This window comes from Mauremys reevesii, linkage group 3 (assembly GCF_016161935.1).
Source record: "Mauremys reevesii isolate NIE-2019 linkage group 3, ASM1616193v1, whole genome shotgun sequence".
NCBI lineage: Eukaryota > Metazoa > Chordata > Testudines > Geoemydidae > Mauremys > Mauremys reevesii.
In genome coordinates, this window is record NC_052625.1 from 198,814,215 (window position 1) to 198,833,328 (window position 19,114).

General features: G+C 43.6%; 1 long non-coding RNA gene across 3 annotated transcripts; it reads left to right on the forward strand.

The window, feature by feature from the left end:
- The first annotated feature begins 3,270 nt into the window (after positions 1-3,270).
- LOC120401512 lies at positions 3,271-12,777 on the forward strand. 3 transcript variants are annotated; one of them, XR_005596499.1, is made up of 5 exons: positions 3,272-3,650; positions 4,498-4,621; positions 8,680-8,788; positions 8,915-9,002; positions 12,729-12,777. It is a non-coding gene; the product is annotated as an uncharacterized LOC120401512 (long non-coding RNA). The 3 variants fall into 3 exon arrangements; XR_005596498.1 differs by lacking the exon at positions 12,729-12,777 and adding an exon at positions 9,757-10,060 and having other exon boundaries at positions 3,271-4,621; XR_005596497.1 differs by having other exon boundaries at positions 3,273-4,621.
- The last annotated feature ends 6,337 nt before the right edge of the window (positions 12,778-19,114 follow it).

Sequence of the window (19,114 nt, forward strand, 5' to 3'; positions counted from 1 at the left end):
CTTTATTATATTATTCTCTGCTGCCGTAACTTTTAAAGTTTTTGTGGCAACATCATTTTGTGATCTTAACCCCTCCATGCTTTCACTCTAACTGCTGTGTTCATCAGTTGTACTGATTCTTATGTGTTTTGCATTTATTGCTTAAGGTGGCGCATTTTGCCTGCAATGACACAGCCACCAAGTACTGTCTCGGCAACACAGCTGCCTTAGTTTCCACTTGCAAACCCCAAATTTGTTCCCCTGGTATCTGTTGCCTTTGTCTGCATGCTAAATGGATGGCAGGATTGTCCTTTTTTGTTGCAATTAATTGTTCCTCGGCAACTCCATGGGTTAACACATTAATGCTAGATGTTAACCCGCTCACTCTCCGTTTTTCACCTTGAGAAAAAAAAATTAATCAACCCTTCTGGGATCCAGTTGCAGCTCCTGTCTCTTAAAATGATCTGTTAATTCTGCTATCATCCAGGACTCCTGCTATTCCCTTCTCAAGGGGACATATGGCCCTTTGGGGAAGACCTGGGAGGGTATGACCATCCAGGATCTGTCCCCTTCAGATCAGTCCAAATATCCCACCCCAAGTATCATCCCACGGGTCTGAAGTACTCCCAGTATCTGCACCTATTCTTCCCTCACTGCTGCCACAATGCTCCTCTGGGCTCCCAGCTCACATTTCAACTCTTTAATCTGTTGCATGCAGGCAGAATGATCACCGCTAGTCTGAGCCCGATACTGTTTTTCCTGCAGGATTGTTCTGACAGCTGCCTGAGCATCCCTCAATTTCAAGCATAATATCTCTATTGCTTCACTTATAAAGGCTTTATACCAATTCAAGGTATCCTTTACCATACCCAATTTCAGTTCACAGTCTTCTAACTGATTATCCTGGGATATTACTAACCTTGAGAGATTGTAAGACACTTTCCATAGTGCCTACCCAGCCGCAGTTTTTACAGCTCTTTTATTTAATTTAGATGTCATATTATTGCATATGCTTCAAACCCTTTACATGCATGTTTCAATGCATTTTTCCCTTGAAAAGAATCATCTTCCTTGGGCATGGCTCTTGGTCCACTACACACTTTGCAAGGAGGATCGGTTCCGCTACCAGCTTCCACCCTCCTGGCTTTTCAACTTTCCCACTCTCCCTCTTCTCTGGAGTGTTCATTCTGTCAAGCAGGCTGCAGTCCTTGTTGACAGAAGGACACAAATATTCTGTCCAACTGCTGTAAAAGGCTCAATCAGTTCAGTTGAAATGACCTAGACCCAGCATTCTCCACCAGTGTTACCTGCACAATATAGGGACACTCTGCCTATACCCTACTGAGGGCTCAAGGTGTGACCTGGTCAATTTAAGAACCCTCACCCTTTCCCCACTGAGGGTTTGGCATGTAGGGCATCTACCATTTCCCACCGGGCTCAGGGAGAAACCTGGTCAATTTAAGTAACCGCCCTTTCCCTCGGGGCTCAGGGCTCTACGGGTCTGTGGAACCTTTTCCCAGTGAAAGAGCCTTACACAGTTGTGCTCTAAATATCTATTTATTAGCAACACACACAGAATACATATACCAAGCAAATCTCTTATGCTCACCACGCCCAATATGCAGACAAATTTCTTCTGATGGCCAATCAGGATCCACTCGTCTGAGGGTTCCCGGCAATGCCTCAGCACAGTATGCTCCAGCAGAGGGGTCACAGTTCTATCAGATTCATGTCGAACTGCAGTCCAGAAATGATTCCCAAAGAACATCGTTTTTCATGTACATTATAAAGGTAAAACTAGCTCCCTCCAAATTTACTAACCCTATCACATTATCCCACACTCCTAAACAGCAAAAAAAAAATGTACCAATTCCATGCTGGCACCTATGTGTCTTCCTTCCTGCCCAAGTTTTTTTTACATTGTATCTTTCATGCCCAAATTGTAACTTAGTTGTGACCTTCTCTGTTTATGCTGATGGTAAGCACAAAAATGCTGGTCAGAGCTCATTTTACCATTTGTTGAGTCTTTTTCTGTATCCTCCCTAGTTTCCCAGTGCTGGGTGTCTCTACTTTACAACCTTGGTGGTTATAACTCCTGTTAGGGATATTTCTGAGGTGAGAGTGCTTTATCAGCAGCAGAACATCTTTTTTTTTTCAATATTAGTGGTGAACTCCCTGAGTTTCACCCAAGGCTGGTTTAATGGGGCGGGGGGGGGGGAGAGTTGATCAGATCTCAAACCTACAGGGGAACGAGATGACTGGGAGGGAGATTCCCAATGGGGGGTTATCAAACCTTGTGGGAGGTTGTAGTTTGGAGACTCTGGGCCTGGTTAGAATGAATCCCCCAGGCAATACTGTGATGTCAAATTACTCTATAGAACTCTCAGAAATGTTCTTAAATTTTCCTGGCTTCAGTTTAAGCTCAATCACTTCTTGTTCTCTCCTCCCTGAGATAATGAGACAAAATCTGAGCGGTGCTTAGCATCTACGAGTGCCAATGGCTTCTTCAACATATTATATCTCTACTTTGGACTGCTGTCATTAAAGATAATATTTGCTGTGGGTGGAAAGAAGGGGAAAACTCATGTTTCTTTTCCCCATCGCTAACTGTAAAATTTCTCAATTTACATATACAGAAATAGAAAACCAAATCTATATATTCCTGATATAGAGTATTTTCAAAGGTATTCACTTTATTTCTCATTCTTAAAAGAGTTTTCCATCTGTTTGCACTGGGCTTTGGTGAATGATATTAGGAAAAATCCCTAAATATCTGTAAAATATTGATAAATATTGTAGAAAATTAATACACCAATACACACACCCTTCTGTCAATGCTTCCCAGGTACAGCTGTGTTCTCAAATTCCTCCCTGCATTAGGGCCCTCATTTAAAGTCAATGAGAGGATTTCTATTGTCTTCAAAGGGCTTTCAAACATGCAGTAGATTTTTGCCACGTGTATTGAAATTCTCCAGGATTTTTTATGCTACTGTACAAATAATCCCAATGAACAGATTGCAGCACACATCTTTTAAACGTCACTGGCATCAAAACAACATTTCAACAGGTTAGCATATTGCAATCCCCAGCACCCTATAAAGAGAGAAACTTTCTGTCTCCAGTGTCTCTCCAGTGTCTCTTCTCTCCAGTGTCTCTTCTCTCCAGTGGTGCTGAGTTCCCAGCCAAACATCAGCCATGAAGATTCTTTACCTTCTTTTTGCCGTCCTCTTCTTCATGCTGCAAAGTGTCCCAGGTAAGATCTTAGTGAAATGAAAAGAGAATATGGAAGGACATTTGTGAACCTGTACTAAGGTTGCTTAAAACTTTGTAACATATTTTTCCACCTTTTCTTCTGAAGCTCTCTAGTGCTGATATAGTTTGCAGCAGATATTTGAAATTTGGCTGGGGAATAATCCTGGGGTCAGGAAGGTGCCCTTGATGTGCCTATGAAAATCTATTCAGATTTGACTGAACTATGTCCTATACAAATATCCCCAACATTCTATTTAGTGGGATCCCACAGGGCTCGGTCCTTGGTCCCGCACTATTCAACATTTTTATCAATGACCTGGAAGAAAACAAAATCATCACTGATAAAGTTTACAGACAACACAAAAACTGGATGAGTGGTAAATGATGAAGAGAACAGGTTACGAAGACAGAGTGATCTGGTAAGCCTGGCACAAGCACAGCAATATGCATTAGAATATGGCTAAATGCAAATATATATCTCTCTAAGAACAAAGAATGTAGACCATACTTACAGGATGGGGACACTCTATCCTGGGAAGCAGTGACTGAACAAGATTTGGGGGTCATGGGTGGATAATCAGCTGGACATTACCTCCCAGTCCAGTGCTGTGGCCAAGAGAGTTAATTCAACCCTGGGATGCATAAAGAGAGGAATCTCGAGTAGTAGTGGAGAGATTATTTTACCATGAAGAAGCTATTCCCGAGAGCTGAATTTTCACAAGCATGTCTACGCAGAGTCTCTCAGACAGGCACTCGATCCAGAAAGAACTTGATCAAACTCTTCTGCTTCTAAAAGTTGCAGCCAACCAACCTCATGCTGAACTGGTTCAATCCTACTCAGTCACTTAGCATTTATCATCATTTTCCTGCTCCATTGTTCTTGGGAGCCATGAACAAACAAAACCAGAGCAGCAGCCTGTAACGAAAGCCTGGTACAGGCAGCTGCCAACTTTTCTTCCCTTAAATGTGTGGGGCAGTGAAGGACACAGAGTTACAGTTCTCAAATGCATCCAGCGAGCCCGAGCCCCATTTAATAAACTTGCTCTGCTCTCTGTTTAGAGGGTGCTACAGGATGTTCCCCAAATGACAGCCATTTCTGTAGCATTAAAGCTGTGGTAAAACTGTGCCCTGGATGATAATAATGGTGCTGATTCGGCCAGCTCGCAGTAAATGTGAAATCCAGTCAAGGGGAAATGCCTTCAATGCTAAAATAATAACCCCTTTTTCATTCTGCTGAATTATAATTTAGACTCATTCTTTCTGCAGGACTGGCACAGAATAATTTGTCCAGAGAGCAATGTAGATGCTTTGGGGGTAACTGCTTCTTGTCCTGTCCTCCGAATACCAGAAACATTGCAGATTGTTTCAGAATGGGCCACTGTTGTTTACCGTAAGTTTACGATTCAATAACAGAGACATGAATGCATTAACAGAAGTGTGTGTTCCTCTCCATACACCTTGGGTACCCAGATCTGAGATGCATTGGGGTTGGAGTGTCCTCAGTATATATTAGAACAACCCAGCTGGCTGCTCTTACTACAGCTTAACCCAGGCTGCCTTTGCTCAGCTCCACACATAAAAAATCCCAGAATGTCATTAATGTTCAATGCTGTAGAGATTGCACCTCTGAGACCTGACAACTCCAGTACCATCTCTAGCACCAGCTCTATGCCAGCGTTTGCAAGAAAGGCCAGCATAGAGCCAGTTGCATCAACTCTGCTGCTCATGAATTGATGTAACTCTCCCTTAGCCACGAGTGATGCTTTTACACCACTAACCACTGGTGGAGCAGTATATACATGCATGGGGTGCGGCCTGAAACAGTCTCACTGTATAAATGGTTTGTGTTCCCTATTATAAAATGGAAGAACAAAGAAGAACCAATGCAAAGTCCCCAGGTGAGAGTGCAGGATATGAGTCTACTGCTCTGTATCAGTCTCTAGCAACTCTGAGACCAAAATGCCTGCTCTCTGCAAACAGGCAGCATCTTTAGAGCTTTACAGTTGTAGTGCACACAGATCTGCCCCTCCCCCCCCCGTGGCAGCTCCCCCTAACCCCAGGAGCCATGCAGCAGCTCCCCGCCCCAGCTCACCTCTGCTCCGCCTCCTCCTCGAGCACACCGTTGCTGCTCCACTTCTCCTGCCTCCCAGGCTTGTGGCACCAATCAGCTGTTTGGCATCGCAAGCCTGGGAGGGAGAGAAGCAGAGCGGGGCGGCGTGCTCGGGGGAGGAGGCGGAGCAGAGGTGAGCTGGGGCAGGGAGCGGGTCCCCTGTTGCGCCCTCCCTTACTTGCTGCAGGCGGCCCTCCCCATGCCCCCTTGCCCCAGGTCCCTCCGCCTAAATGCCGACGACGACCGGGCTGGCCGAAGATCCGGCCGCTGCGGTCGCCGCCGAAGGCCCCGAAATGCTGCCCCCCAAATGCTAGCGCCCTAGGCGACCGCCTTGGTCGCCTAATGGGTTGCACCGACTCTGGGGGATGCTCCAGGCACCAGCACAGCAAGTGCGTGCCTGGGGCGGCAAGCCGCGGGGGGCGGCGTTCCAGTCGCCATGAGGGCGGTAATTCGGTTGTGAGTACGCTGAAGGTCCGGGACCGGCAGATCAGCCACATAAACGCCACTGAATCTGCGTGACCAGCGGACCGCCCGCAGGCATGCCGCCGAAGGCTGCCTGACTGCCGTGCTTGGGGCAGCAAAATGCCTGGAGCTGCCCCTGGCTCAGGCCTCAGCCAGGGCAGAGGCCCCAGCAAAGAGTCTAGTTCGCTGGCAGGGGTTGAGCACCAACCACAGTCTATGGGGCTCAGGCAAGGGGTGTCCTATGAGCGCAGGCCTCCTGGCCTAAGGAGGGGGAGTACTGTCACCCCGGGGGTGGGACGGCAGGGGGGACGCGGGCCTGCCCAACTCCACCGCAACCCAGCCCAGGGCTCTAACAGCGGCAGATGGTTTGACTCAGCCCTGTGTATTGCAGTGCAGATGCTGGAACCCCGGGGTGGGGCCCAGGTTAAAAAATTCTCAACCTAGCGTCAGCAATCCGTGTAAACGCTCAAGCCCTGGGTTCTCAAACCCTGGGTCTTCTGACTCGAGTTCCACCAACCCTGGGTTTACATTGAAGTGTAGCCATACCCAAAGTCCTATTTGCCTGAACACAATAGGAACAAACAACAGGAAGCAGTTTCTTTGTTCTGAAATCCAAGCCTGATTTCCAACCAGTCCTGAGTCCCAAGGAAATCTGTCTCTGTCCCATCCCAGGGCCACACTACCAGCTTCTTCTCAGGCTTTCTGCTGGATTCCTTGAGCCTTTGTCTTTGCATTCCGCAGGCTTTCTGCTTTTGACACACACAGCAATACTGCAGCCCCTGTGCTTGCAATCAGTTCTCAGGGAACCCATTCTTATGCTTCCTTGAGTTCGTTCTTGCTCAGGCTTTCCCTGTGCCCAGTGCCCTGAGCAGAGGCTTCTATTGTTTCAGCTATTCTACTGCATAAAATAGCTTAATTACATCTTCCATTGAGACAGAATAAAGGGTGTAATGCATGCCCATTAGCTTCACTGAGGTCTTTGATTCCTTGTAGCAGCCACTAACAATCTCCAGCATAACAATTCCAACTAGAATAATAGGTCATGTGTTGGCTTCTGGTTGAGGCTCATGTTTTTCAAATATTTCACGATCTTAATAAGTCATTTTCCCAATCACTGAAGGATGAATCCTATTTTCAGTCACTTGCAGGTTCAGTTATAGCAATATCTTTATAGCATTCACCGTAGGAACAGCTCTCAGTCTGTTTCCATTATAACCCCTTCTTCTCACAAACCTATCCAATTCTGCAAAGGTCTCTCTTTGGCAGGAATATTCCACGCTCAGTCATAGAATCATAGACGATTAGGGTTGAAAGACACCTCAGGAGGTCATCTAGTCCAACCCTCTGCTCAAAGCAGGACCAACACCAACTAAATCATCCCAGCCAGGGCTTTGTCAAGCCGGGCCTTAAAAACCTCTAAAGATGGAGATTCCACCACCTCTCTAGGTAACCCATTCCAGTGCTTCACCACCCTCCTAGTGAAATAGTGTTTCCTAATATCCAACCTAGACCTCCTACACTGCAACTTGAAGCCATTTCTCCTTGTTCTATCATCTGCCACCACTGACAAAAGCCTAGCTCCATTCTCTTTGGAACCCCTTCAGGGAATTGAAGGCTGCTATCAAATCCCCCCTCACTCTTCTCTTCTGCAGACTAAATAAGCCCAATTCCCTCAGCCGCTCCTCATAAATCATGTGCTCCAGCCCCCTAATCATTTTTGTTGCCCTCCGCTGGACTCTCTCCAATTTTTCCACATCCTTCTTGTAGTGTGGGGCCCAAAACTGGACACAGTACTCCAAATGAGGCCTCACCAATGTTAAATAGAGGGGAATGATCACATCCCTCAATCTGCTGGCAATGCCCCTACTTATACAGCCCCAAATGCCGTTAGCCTTCTTGGCAACAAGGGCACACTGTTGACTCAGATCTAGCTTCTTGTCCACTGTAACCCCTAGGTCCTTTTCTGCAGAACTGCTGCCTAGCCACTCAGTCTCTAGTCTGTAGCCGTACATGGGATTCTTCCATTCTAAGTGCAAGACTCTGCACTTGTCCTTGTTGAACCTCATCCAATTTCCTTTGGCCCAATCCTCTAATTTGTCTAAGTCCTTCTGTATCCTACCCTACCCTCCAGGGTATCTACCACTCCTCCCAGTTTAGTGTCATCTGCAAGCTGGATAATGAGGATAATGAGGTGCTTTGAGTTAATCGTGTGCGTTAACTGTGATTAATCGACAGCCCTATTTAAAACATGTCAAATAGCAGATGAGGCTTCACCTAGGACATAAACTGAGTAACAGCAACAGCAAGCTGGCTAAGTTAGCTGAAAATACTTGTTACATTGTAAAGGAATTTCTTTTATATTTTTATTCTATTATGTGCGTACGCGCGCACACACATACAAAACTGCATATTTTAAATACAAATGTTATCTTAACTAATTATTAACAAAGATATAAGAATCTTTTTTTTTTATATTAGAGAAGGTGGTCTGTTCAATGGGTATATTGAAAGGCCAATGCCAATGGAAAATCTGTGAGGTGAACCTAATTAATATGTTATAAGACCTAAACGACCACCTGGCCTGATATCCTGTTTGTTGCCAGTAGCAAATGGACAATTTAACATGTGAAGCAATCCTACTAGCGTGCAAATGAAGTATAGAAAATAATCATATGTGATTAGAGGGGATTATACAGCTGTTACTTTTATTATTCCATTAATTGTTAGCAACACTACTGGCGATGAACCAAGCAAATGAGTCAAATGACTTTACGTTGCTGCATGATGAGCTATGACACACAGACAACATCATCGTGGAATATGAAAAGACTTTACATAAAGTCTACTGACTTAAAACTGGATATTTCTGGTGACAGCTCAAAGTACAGACAGAGAAACTGCTCCTGAGGGAAGGTTATGGAGTGGTGCCAAGTTGGCCAAAGACCGACCACTGAGAGGACCGGGAGACAATCCCTGCAGTAGTTAGTAAGGACAATTTTAAAACTTTTTATTATTATTATTAACAACCATGATATTCAAACAATTTTTAAGCAGTTAGAAAATAAAATTTCCTCATTAAAGAGTCAAAATCCTGTCACACTTTCCATTTAGGGTTGAGGAACCTTGAACCTGTGAGGCCTCCAAAGAGCCTTCAGGCAAAAGAGAGAAGACCGGACTCAGTTTTCCTGATACTTCTAAGGTAAGTAATATGGAGAAAAAACAAAACAAATTAAAAACCAAAACACCCTTCAGGTCCCTTGAAAGCTTGTAAAGAGTTAGAAAAGAACACAGGCCCAGTGCTAGTTTCTCTTTTGCAATTAATCTGAAGTACCTGGGTTAAATATCAGCAGTGCATGAAGAGTGTTAGAAAATGCCTGACCTGGTGTAAAATGAAGAATTGCCACATCCTGCTACTAAAGGATGAGGGTTCCTGTGCCTCAGAACATATCAGTTTCTTCAACCTGTGAGGGCGGCCAGCCAGACCTCTAAGATAATAGGAGAGGGCCACCAACCACTCTCTGGAAAGTGAGCAGGGTGATGGGCCTTCTCCTCAAGGTGCTGGGCGGGAAGAGCAGATGGTGGCTTGGCCTCCCCTTGATTTCAGAGCACAAAACAAGAAGGAAGCATGGGGATGTTGGGAGCGAAGGATCTGTTGGGAGGGGCCTATGGAGAGGAGGTTTGATGGGACACAAACAGACTGTTTCACACACACACCCCAATCTCCCTGAGGGACAGAGATTTGGGTGCAGGGTTGGGTAGGTGCCAGGGGTTAAGTGAATCTTCAAGCTTCAGCCAGGCTTCATTCCCACTTCCAGCTGGTTCTGAGAAGATGCCAAGGTAGGTTAATTGGCAGAAGAAGGGGGAAAGCATTTTTAGTTTTTCTGCAGGGTGGGGTTTCTTATTTTATATGGAGAAGTTTTATCATCCCTATCTATGACACCCACATCCCACAGCCAGATGTGATCATCAGTGCAACAGGAAGGCACCAATTAAGGGCAGATCCTGGTGTTCCAGTCTGAAGCTGGAGGGGATCCAGCTGGAACATCGCCACCTGTGGAGAATGTGTGGTGTATTGAAAACAGCATTAAAATTATAAGCTATCCGTTTAAATGCTCTGAATTTTGTCCTGCTCCTTCTTGAAGGTCAGGGGGCTCTACAGGGAAGTGTGCGATCTGGCCTTAGCTGTTAGCCAGCAGCCAGCCAGCCAGCCTACAGTAATGTGGGGTGAGTTGTGCACCTCTGTTTTAGGGAGCAACCTCCTTCCTCTCTTTCTCTCTTTTGGGTTTTTGGTGTCTTCTTGTTCTGAATTCTAAGGACTAAAGAAGAGTTATATTGTCACTACCCTGCAATTCAATTCCATTTTATTAAATCATACATGACATATGTCTTTTGCAAATGCAAAAAGAAAAAATTGCACCAACAGTGACATTCATATAACACATTAAAATGTCAGTTAGAACCTAATCAAAACTCTTTGGCACAATGCTAAAAATGCAAAAATTGCCACCAATTTGATTCCTACCATGTATTAAGAAAAAAATAAAAGAATTATCATTTCAGATGATGATAAAAGTTACTTTTATACAAAAGATATCAAATCCACTGTGCTCTCAGAAGATGGATTCTGCAGTCTAAAAGATAATGAAGTAGATTTTCCAATGCTCCCGATTTACATGGGCGAAAATGACAATGTGAAGGAACTTTTTTCTTATTTACCTTTAAGGAAAGCAGTGTCTGTGGTTTGGAATCTTAGCTGAGTATATGTCATACATAAATGAAGACTTGATATCTCATTCAAATGCAGATAAAAAAACATAAGGTGTCTTCAAAATAGAAAAGCAAAAGGCAAACTTAAAATTATGAATCATAGCCGGATCTTCTTGTTGGGTAATATCTGTTACTCTCTGTTTGAGCAATTGATTACATTGATTTAAAAGTATCCACAATAAGTGAGTAATGGAGAAACCCCGCCTAACTATAATAAATTGAAGAATCTTACACCATGGAAATAAAGAGTTGTTTCTCCATCTCCTGAAACAAGGATGGGGCAATCTATAATCTGGACGAGTAAAATTTAGACCAACATTTAATAAAAGCAGTATGTAAAAACAAGTCCAGGGTAGAATTTGGGAAAATTAAAAGTCTACTAAAAATATATTTTGAGTGACTTCTTATGGCCAAAATTTGGCTCCAACCCAAGCTTTGAAACCCATAGAGCATCTGCTATGTCAGTTTTGGAGTTAAAAATTCTTAGAGCTGAGGCAACGCTTTTCCCATCATATAAGCAGGTAAAACAGCACCCCTTGAGCAGAGCAAAGGGCCCTTTGTTTTAACTGTTTATGATAAGGGGACCAGCAGCACAAATGATGAAATTTTATCCTTAAATAAGTCAAAACAGAGACATGTTCTACACCGGGTGGCCTTCTGTCATTCACTGAATATGAGTAGGATTCTTCCAAAAATCATGACCTTAATCTTATTTTGGGGGGAGGGATAGCTCAGTGGTTTGCGCATTGGCCTGCTAAACCCAGGGTTAGAATCATAGAATCATAGAATCTCAGGGTTGGAAGGGACCTCAGGAGGTATCTAGTCCAACCCCCTGCTCAAAGCAGGACCAAACCCAACTAAATCATCCCAGCCAGGGCTTTGTCAAGCCTGACCTTAAAAACCTCTAAGGAAGGAGATTCCACTACCTCCCTAGGTAACCCATTCCAGTGCTTCACCACCTTACTAGTGAAAAAGTTTTTCCTAATGTCCAACCTAAACCTCCCCCTCTGCAACTTGAGACCATTACTCCTTGTTCTGTCATCTTCTACCACTGAGAACAGTCTAGATCCATCCTCTTTGGAACCCCCTTTCAGGTAGTTGAAAGCAGCTATCAAATCCCCCCTCATTCTTCTCTTCTGCAGACTAAACAATCCCAGTTCCCTCAGCCTCTCCTTATAAGTCATGTGCTCCAGCCCCCTAATAATTTTTGTTGTCCTCCGCTGGACTCTCTCCAATTGTGAGTTCAATCCTTGAGGAGGCCATTTGGGGATTGGTCCTGCTTTGAGCAGGGGATAAGACTAGATGATCTCTTGAGGTCCCTTCCAACCCTAATAATCTATGATTATAATTAATAACCAGGTCTTGAAAGTTATAATAAGAGGAAAAATGAGATAACTAGCAAAGGCCTCTTCAAGTTTGTGTTAAAACAGGCATGTAATTGGCATATAATGAGAGCAGAATAGATCTCCTCTTAATGTGCATTGGAGAAAGCTTATTTTCCTTTAAAACATCCACTACATCATTAATATAGAAATTAATAAGATCAGGTTCTTGAAGGCACCCCTGGAGTTCTTCCCTAGCAAGAGGGAAAACATTAGTGCATTCTCCATTGGCTTTACCCTACCCTTACATTCCTGAAACCTCATATTGAAAATATTAGTCACTTTATTTCTCATTTTTAAAAGAATTTGTAACCTCTTTGTAATGGGTTTTGATGTATGAAATTAGGAAATTTCCCTAAATACATGTAAAATATTGATAACTATTGTACACAACAAATACACGAACACACATACCCTACCGCCAATGCTTCCTATGTATAGCTGTGTTCTGGAATTCCTCTGTGCAATAGGACCCTTGTTTAAGGTCAATGAGAGGATTTTCATTATCTTCAAATGGCTTCTGTCCAGGTAATCCATGTCTGCTAGGTGTAAATATTCATATTGTAACTTCCTCAAGGCTGGGATTTGACAGTTTACTTCCCTGAAATTCTCCAGGAACTTTTATGGTGCTTTACAAATAATCATTACAATTAACAGATTGCAGCACACACCTTTTAAATGTCACTGGCATAAAAAAAAAGATTTCAACAGATCAGCATATCGCAATCCCCAGCACCCTATAAAGAGACAGACTCTCTGTCTCCTGTCTGTCTTAGTGTCTCCTCTCTCCAGTGGTGTGGAGTTGCCATCCAAACATCAGCCATGAAGATTCTTTACCTTCTCTTTGCCGTCCTCTTCTTGGTGCTGCAAAGTATCCCAGGTAAGATCTTAGTGAAATGAAAGGAGAACATGGAAGGAGGTTTGTGAACTGTACTAAGGCTGCCTAAAACTTTCTTTCATATTTTTTTCAGCTTGTTTTCTGAAGCTCTCTAGTGCTTATTTAGTTTGCAATAGATGTTTGAAATTTGGCTGAGGAATAGTCCTGGGGTCAGGAAGGTGCCTTTGATGTGCCTAAGAAAATCTATTCAGATTTGGCTTAACTATAACCTATAAAAATATCCCCACCGTTCTATTTAGTGGGATCCCACAAAGATCAGTCCTAGATCCTACGCTATTTAACATTTTTATCAGTGACCTGGAAGAAAACAAAATCATCACTGATAAATTTTATAGACAACACAAAAACTGTGTGAGTGGTAAATAATGAAGAGAACATGTCACAAAGACAGAGTGATCTGGATCACCTGGTAAGCCTGGCACAAACAAAACAAGATGCATTTTAATATGGCTAAATTCAAAAATATATATCTAAGAACAAAGAAGGTAGGCCATACTTTCAGGATGGAGGACTCTATCCTGGGAAGCAGTGACTGTGAAAAAGATGTGTGGGTCATACTGGATAATTAGCTGAATATGAGCTCCCAATCCAAAAGAGCTAATGATATCCTTGGATTCAGAAACAGGGGAATCTCAAAGAAGAGTGGACAGGTTTTTTTAGGTCTATATTCAGCCCTGGTGTGATTGCTGATAGAATACAATAGAGACAAGTTGGGTGAGGTGATATCTTTTTACTGGACCAACTTGTGCTGGTGAGATAAAAAGCTTTCAAGCTCTTCAGGTCTCTCTAATATCCTGGGAGTGACACAACTACAACTCTACTACATATCACAGTGGAATACTGTACTACATCCTGCTCTGGTATTCACAAGTCACGAAGGATGCATGTGCACATTGTTAAAAGGGTACATTGGTTGCAGTGCCTCTCAATCAAATTTGACCCAGTTACTGTCATTTTGGGAACCCTCTCAAATACAAGGCCCATGGCAAACTGCCCGTTTTGCCCCTTGCCCCTTCTGGGTGGGCCTGATGCCAAACAGAGCTGAGCATCTGCACAGGGCACATATAAGATGAATTCTTTTCTTCTGGCCTGATGATGAAAATACATTAGGGGATGGTGAACTATGTTTTGAACCAGAAGAGCATGAATTACAGGCTAACTTCTTCTGTTGACTAGTGTTCATTATTCAGAGCTTTCACACCCTTCTGTTCAGCAATATCTCACACCCCAATTAGAGATTACTTACATTGGGGAATAGAAGCCACATCATTAATGTGGCAGATTTTTGTGTCAATATCTTAACCTTACTGACCCCGGGCATAATCTGCCATTCCTATGTGCTTGGCTTCACTACTGGAAATGCATTTGCGTGGGGTTGTAACAATTTCTACAGAAATGACAAGGCAGCATTAATTATTAATTGTTAATTGTTATTATTTTATTATTATGTTAGACCCTAGGAGCCCCAGTCAGACCCCATATTGTCAGGCTCTGAACTAATATACAACAAAGACACCCTCCCTTCACTAAAGTATTTACAATCAGAGTATAAGAAGAGAGACATCACATACAGACAGGTGTAGCACAAGGAAGCAATGAAACAATACTGTTTAGGTTTCAGCTTGTGTCCATGTGTAGCGGATACTTTAAGGAAAGCCCAGATAAAATCCAGTTTTAAACAGTTTAATCAAAGTATCACAAATGGTGAGGTGAGGGACATTTAGGCAACATTCTCGCAAGGCCCAGCTGGTCTGGCATGCCTAAACCTAACAACTGTTCATGAAGAAACTATTCCCGTGCGCAGAGTCTTCACAACAATGTCTGTGCAGACCCTCATAGACAGTCAGGCATTTGGAGTGGCAGGGATTTGTTCAAACCCTTCAATTTCCAAGTGTTGCAGCCCGCGCAGCTCAGTGCTGAGCTGATTCAACCTTTCTCAGCCAATCAGCATTTATGACACCGCCTGGTACATCACGGTTAGGAAGCAGAAAGAACCACAGCAGCAGCCACTAAGGGAAGTTGGTGATGCAGGCAGCTACCTGCTTTTCCATCCCTTGAAGGTGTGGGGTTGTGAAGGACACCCATATTCAGTGCTAGGGCTTTGCAGTGCGCAGCCAGCGAGCCGAGCACCTGCTTAATTCTCTCACTTTGTTCTCTTCCCCAGGGCAGCCATTGAATGGGCGCAGAATTACAGCCATTTAAGTATTAGTAAAATGGTGCACAGGAAGATAATTGGGCTGACTTGTCTGAATCTCAGTGAATGGGAAATTCAGTGAATGGGAAATGCCTGTTATGCTTCCATCTTTTTTTTTTACCCTACTGTGTGAATGAAAATGAAGAATTGTTTTCTTTTTGCAGGATTTACCTGTAGTCCTGGTGCCACCATGCGATGTCTACAAAATGGGGGCAGGTGCTACCCTTGGCAATGTCCCCCAAATACTTATAACATTGGGCGCTGCTGTCCTTGGCGCCTTTGCTGTAGGAGGGTAAGTTCAGGATTGCACAAGGGAAATGGTACGGCGGGAACCAAAATAGTTGTTTTTCTCCTTTATCTATGCAAGCTATTATCTAATTCCCTTGGAGGCTTAGAACGAACAACCCAGCGGCAGGGGCGCAAAGGAGGCTCCTATGATTGTCCTGATTCTGGACTGCCTGGAGACTGGATTGGTGCTATCAGATGTTAGTCTAGAATATGTTAGAACAACCTTATTGAATTCTCTTACTTAGAGCTGCCTTACCCAGGCTGCCTATGGCCGGTCCCAAGCGGGGAGAATCCATAATGCTCAGTGCCCTTCTGTGACCTGATAACACCCAGTATCATCTCCAGCACCACCCTCAGGATTGCTTGCAAGAAGGGCAACATAGGACCAATTATGTCAGCCATGTATTGCTCATAAATTGGGGTAACTCTCCCCCAGCCCCTTTTCTAGCCTCTATATGTTGCCAGATCATCAGAATACAGGCACGGGCTATGGCCAGATTCATCCCTATGTCTGCATGTTAACTTATTTCAGAATAGGGGAAACAACAGGGAAGAACAAAAGTAAAGTCTCCATGGGGAGAGCGTGGTGGGGGTGTCTCCTTTATACCAGTCTGCAGTAACTCTGCAACCAAAATGGCGGCTCTCCACAGACTGGCAGCATTCTTAGAACTTTCACGCTTCATTTACAAAAAAGAATTCCCACAAATTTTGAGCTCTGTTAAATGTGTATGTGTGTGGGAGGGAAGGGATGTCTGCCACGCTGTGATATAAAAGTGATTGAATATATCATAGACCAACTAGAATCACTACCACATGTTGGCTTCTGATGAAGAGTTATACTTTTAAACATCTCAGGATGTTTATATGTCCCTTTCTCTGTCACTGACAGAAGGATCTTATTTTCAATCACTAGCTGAAGAGAGATTCAATCATAGCATTTTCTTGGTAGCACTCACAATAAGGCCAGATGATTGGATGCAAGTTAATATACCTACCTGGGTATGCCTGTGTCACGATAAGTACCTAAATGGGGAATTAATATATAATAATGGGATCATCATTCTAGCAGACAAAATTATAAGATGACCCAATGGCTGGATGTTGAAGCCAAACAACAGACTGGTAATGAGGTGTAACTTTTTAACAGTGAGGGTAATTACCACTGGAAAAATTTACCAAGCGCTATGGCAGATTATCCCTCATTGGCAATTTTTTAATCAAGATTGGATTTTTTTTCCCAAAAATATAGACTCTGAATTGTTTTGGGGATGTTCTTTGGCCTGTGTTATACAGGAGGTCAGACTAGAAGAGTATTTCTCAAACTGTGGGTCGTGACCCCAAAGTGGGTCATGACCCCATTTTAAGGGGGTCACCAGGGCTGGCTTAGACTTGCTGGGGCCTGGGGCTGGACCCGAATCCCAAGCCCCACCACCCAGGCCTAAAGCCTGAGCCCCACAGCCCTAGACTGAAGCTGAAGTCTGAGGGCTTCAGCCCTTGACAGAGGGGCTCAGGTTACAGGGCCCCTGTCTGTGGCTGAAGTCCTTGGGCTTTGGGGTTTGGATAGGCTCAGGCTTTGATCCCCTCTCCTAAGGTCATGTCGTCATTTTTGTTGTCAGAAGAGGGTCGCAGTGCAATGATGTTTGAGAACCCCTGGACTAGATGATCTCACTGGAGCCTTCTGACCTTGGCATCTAAGAATCTATAAATCTATGATCCCAGAGAGGATCTGAGAAGAGGACAATTTGGGACTCATATTACATGAAAACAGATGACGGGAGAAAATGTTCACTCAACTCCCGAGGAAGCACCTCTAACCCAGAGAGTTTTGTTTTCTCTTTTTGACTATTTTATCTGACCAGCTAGGGGAGGTTTTGGTTTAGCTGTGGGTAAACCACCTGCTCAACAGGGGAAACTGGGGCGGTGGCCAAATCTGATGATGGGAAGATAAGCTGCAACCACACAGTCTGAAATAACCATGATTTTCTCAGAATAAAAAATGTATTTTCAAATTAGTTGACTCAAAAATGGCAGAACATTGAAACTCAATGTCTGTCTGAGTCCTCACTTACAGGGTCCAGCCAGAAGGACTCAGTGTGAAAAACTGGAAATGAACAAAATGGTGAATGTGTGAAAACTGCAGTTACAGCAGGTGCTGAGCAGCATTCTTGGAGCTGTGGTATAGAACATCTGGGTCCAGAACCTGCAAACCTGAGTGTAAAGTTGTTCATGTGTGTTTCTCCAGTCAGTAAAACACCAGAGAGGCAGCTTGAGGGCAGGAGATGTGAAGCTGGGAGCTTCATGGTAGCAACTGCAGTGCTGCTCTCCTGGCTGGTTTTAGTTTTAGCTATGCGTGTTTGATAGAAAAACTGGACATGGAAGAGAGTCACATTGTTGTACACTTTATGTATTTTTTATTTTATTTTTCTCTGTGTAATAGAGTTCATCCACATTTTTAAAGTTCACAATTTTAATAAAATTCGTCAATGGCATTTAACATTTCAATCATTTTAAATTGTTATTAACATTTCAATGAATAATGTGCATCCTGGGGGTTGTTTGTTTGTTTTTATGTCCCTGCTCAATTTATATTTTGTAGCTGTTGCTTTAACTTTGTAGGATGTTAATAAGAAGGACTTTTTTTTATATTAAAAGAAGGACTCTGCCTGATGTAGAAGACAGTTGGGGTAAAGGGGGGAGAGGTCCATATTCTAAAGTCTGGTAAGCCAGGTGGGCAGCCAGTTCACATATTTAGCTATAACTGACTATCTTCATTACTGTTCTGGCATTAACCAGGAATATCTGCACTCACCATTCAGTGCTGGGGAAATTCCTGCTCTACCTCCAATTTGAAATCTACTCTCATATTATCTTACTTTTAATGTGTACAAACACCGAACCTGAGAGTTTCTTTCCTTTTTGCAGTATTAAGAGGGAGTGAATATACTCACCTGTCCATTCAGGATCTCTGGAAATCTGGGAGACGATGTCTTGCTTCTAAAATCATTGGATCCTTTTCATTTGGCTCCCAAGGATCTCATGGGCTGCAGAAAACCCAGAAGAGATCGCTGGTATCATCCATGATGTTGTGTTATTTTCCTATTAATAAAAGTAACTGGTTGTGATGGTGTGTTGCTGAAATATGTGTGCGAGTGTTTTGACTGGCAATCCAGGCCTGTTTTGCGATTTGTTTCCCATTAAAATCCATTTATGTTTCCTTCTTTAAATTAGAAATAAATAAAATACAAGGTCCCTATTCTATGTTAAATCCACCCAGGTGCGTTCCTAGACCTGGGGACATACATATTTCTCTGTTGCAGTGAGATCACATGGATAAATCTTTACCTGTTCCTTGCACTTGTCACAAATCCATTTGGTTTGTGTTGTTGTCAGAGGAGTTGGATCCAATCACAACTTGCTGTACGATGTGTAACACCCACTTTGGTGCTTCAGGGCACATCAGTCCTCCCTCTGTTCGCCTGTCCTCTCAAACCTCCCCACCACCTGGTCCCCTTCTCTTCTGCCAGAGCTTCCAGACATGGCCATATGCAGCAGGCTCCCGTGCAGGAATCAGAATGGAAGCCCAAATCTTCTAATTATTTCACTGTGCATGTGGGACCCCTGTGAGCTCTGAGAGATTCCCCAAAACAAGTCTGTATCAAGGAGAATGGAGGAAATCAGGCCATGCTGCTTTAAGGTCTGAGGCCTGTTACACTTATAACTTTGTTATAGTGGTGAAAACTGGCATAGGAGAGATCAGAATTGGGCCCAGGATGTTCCACAAA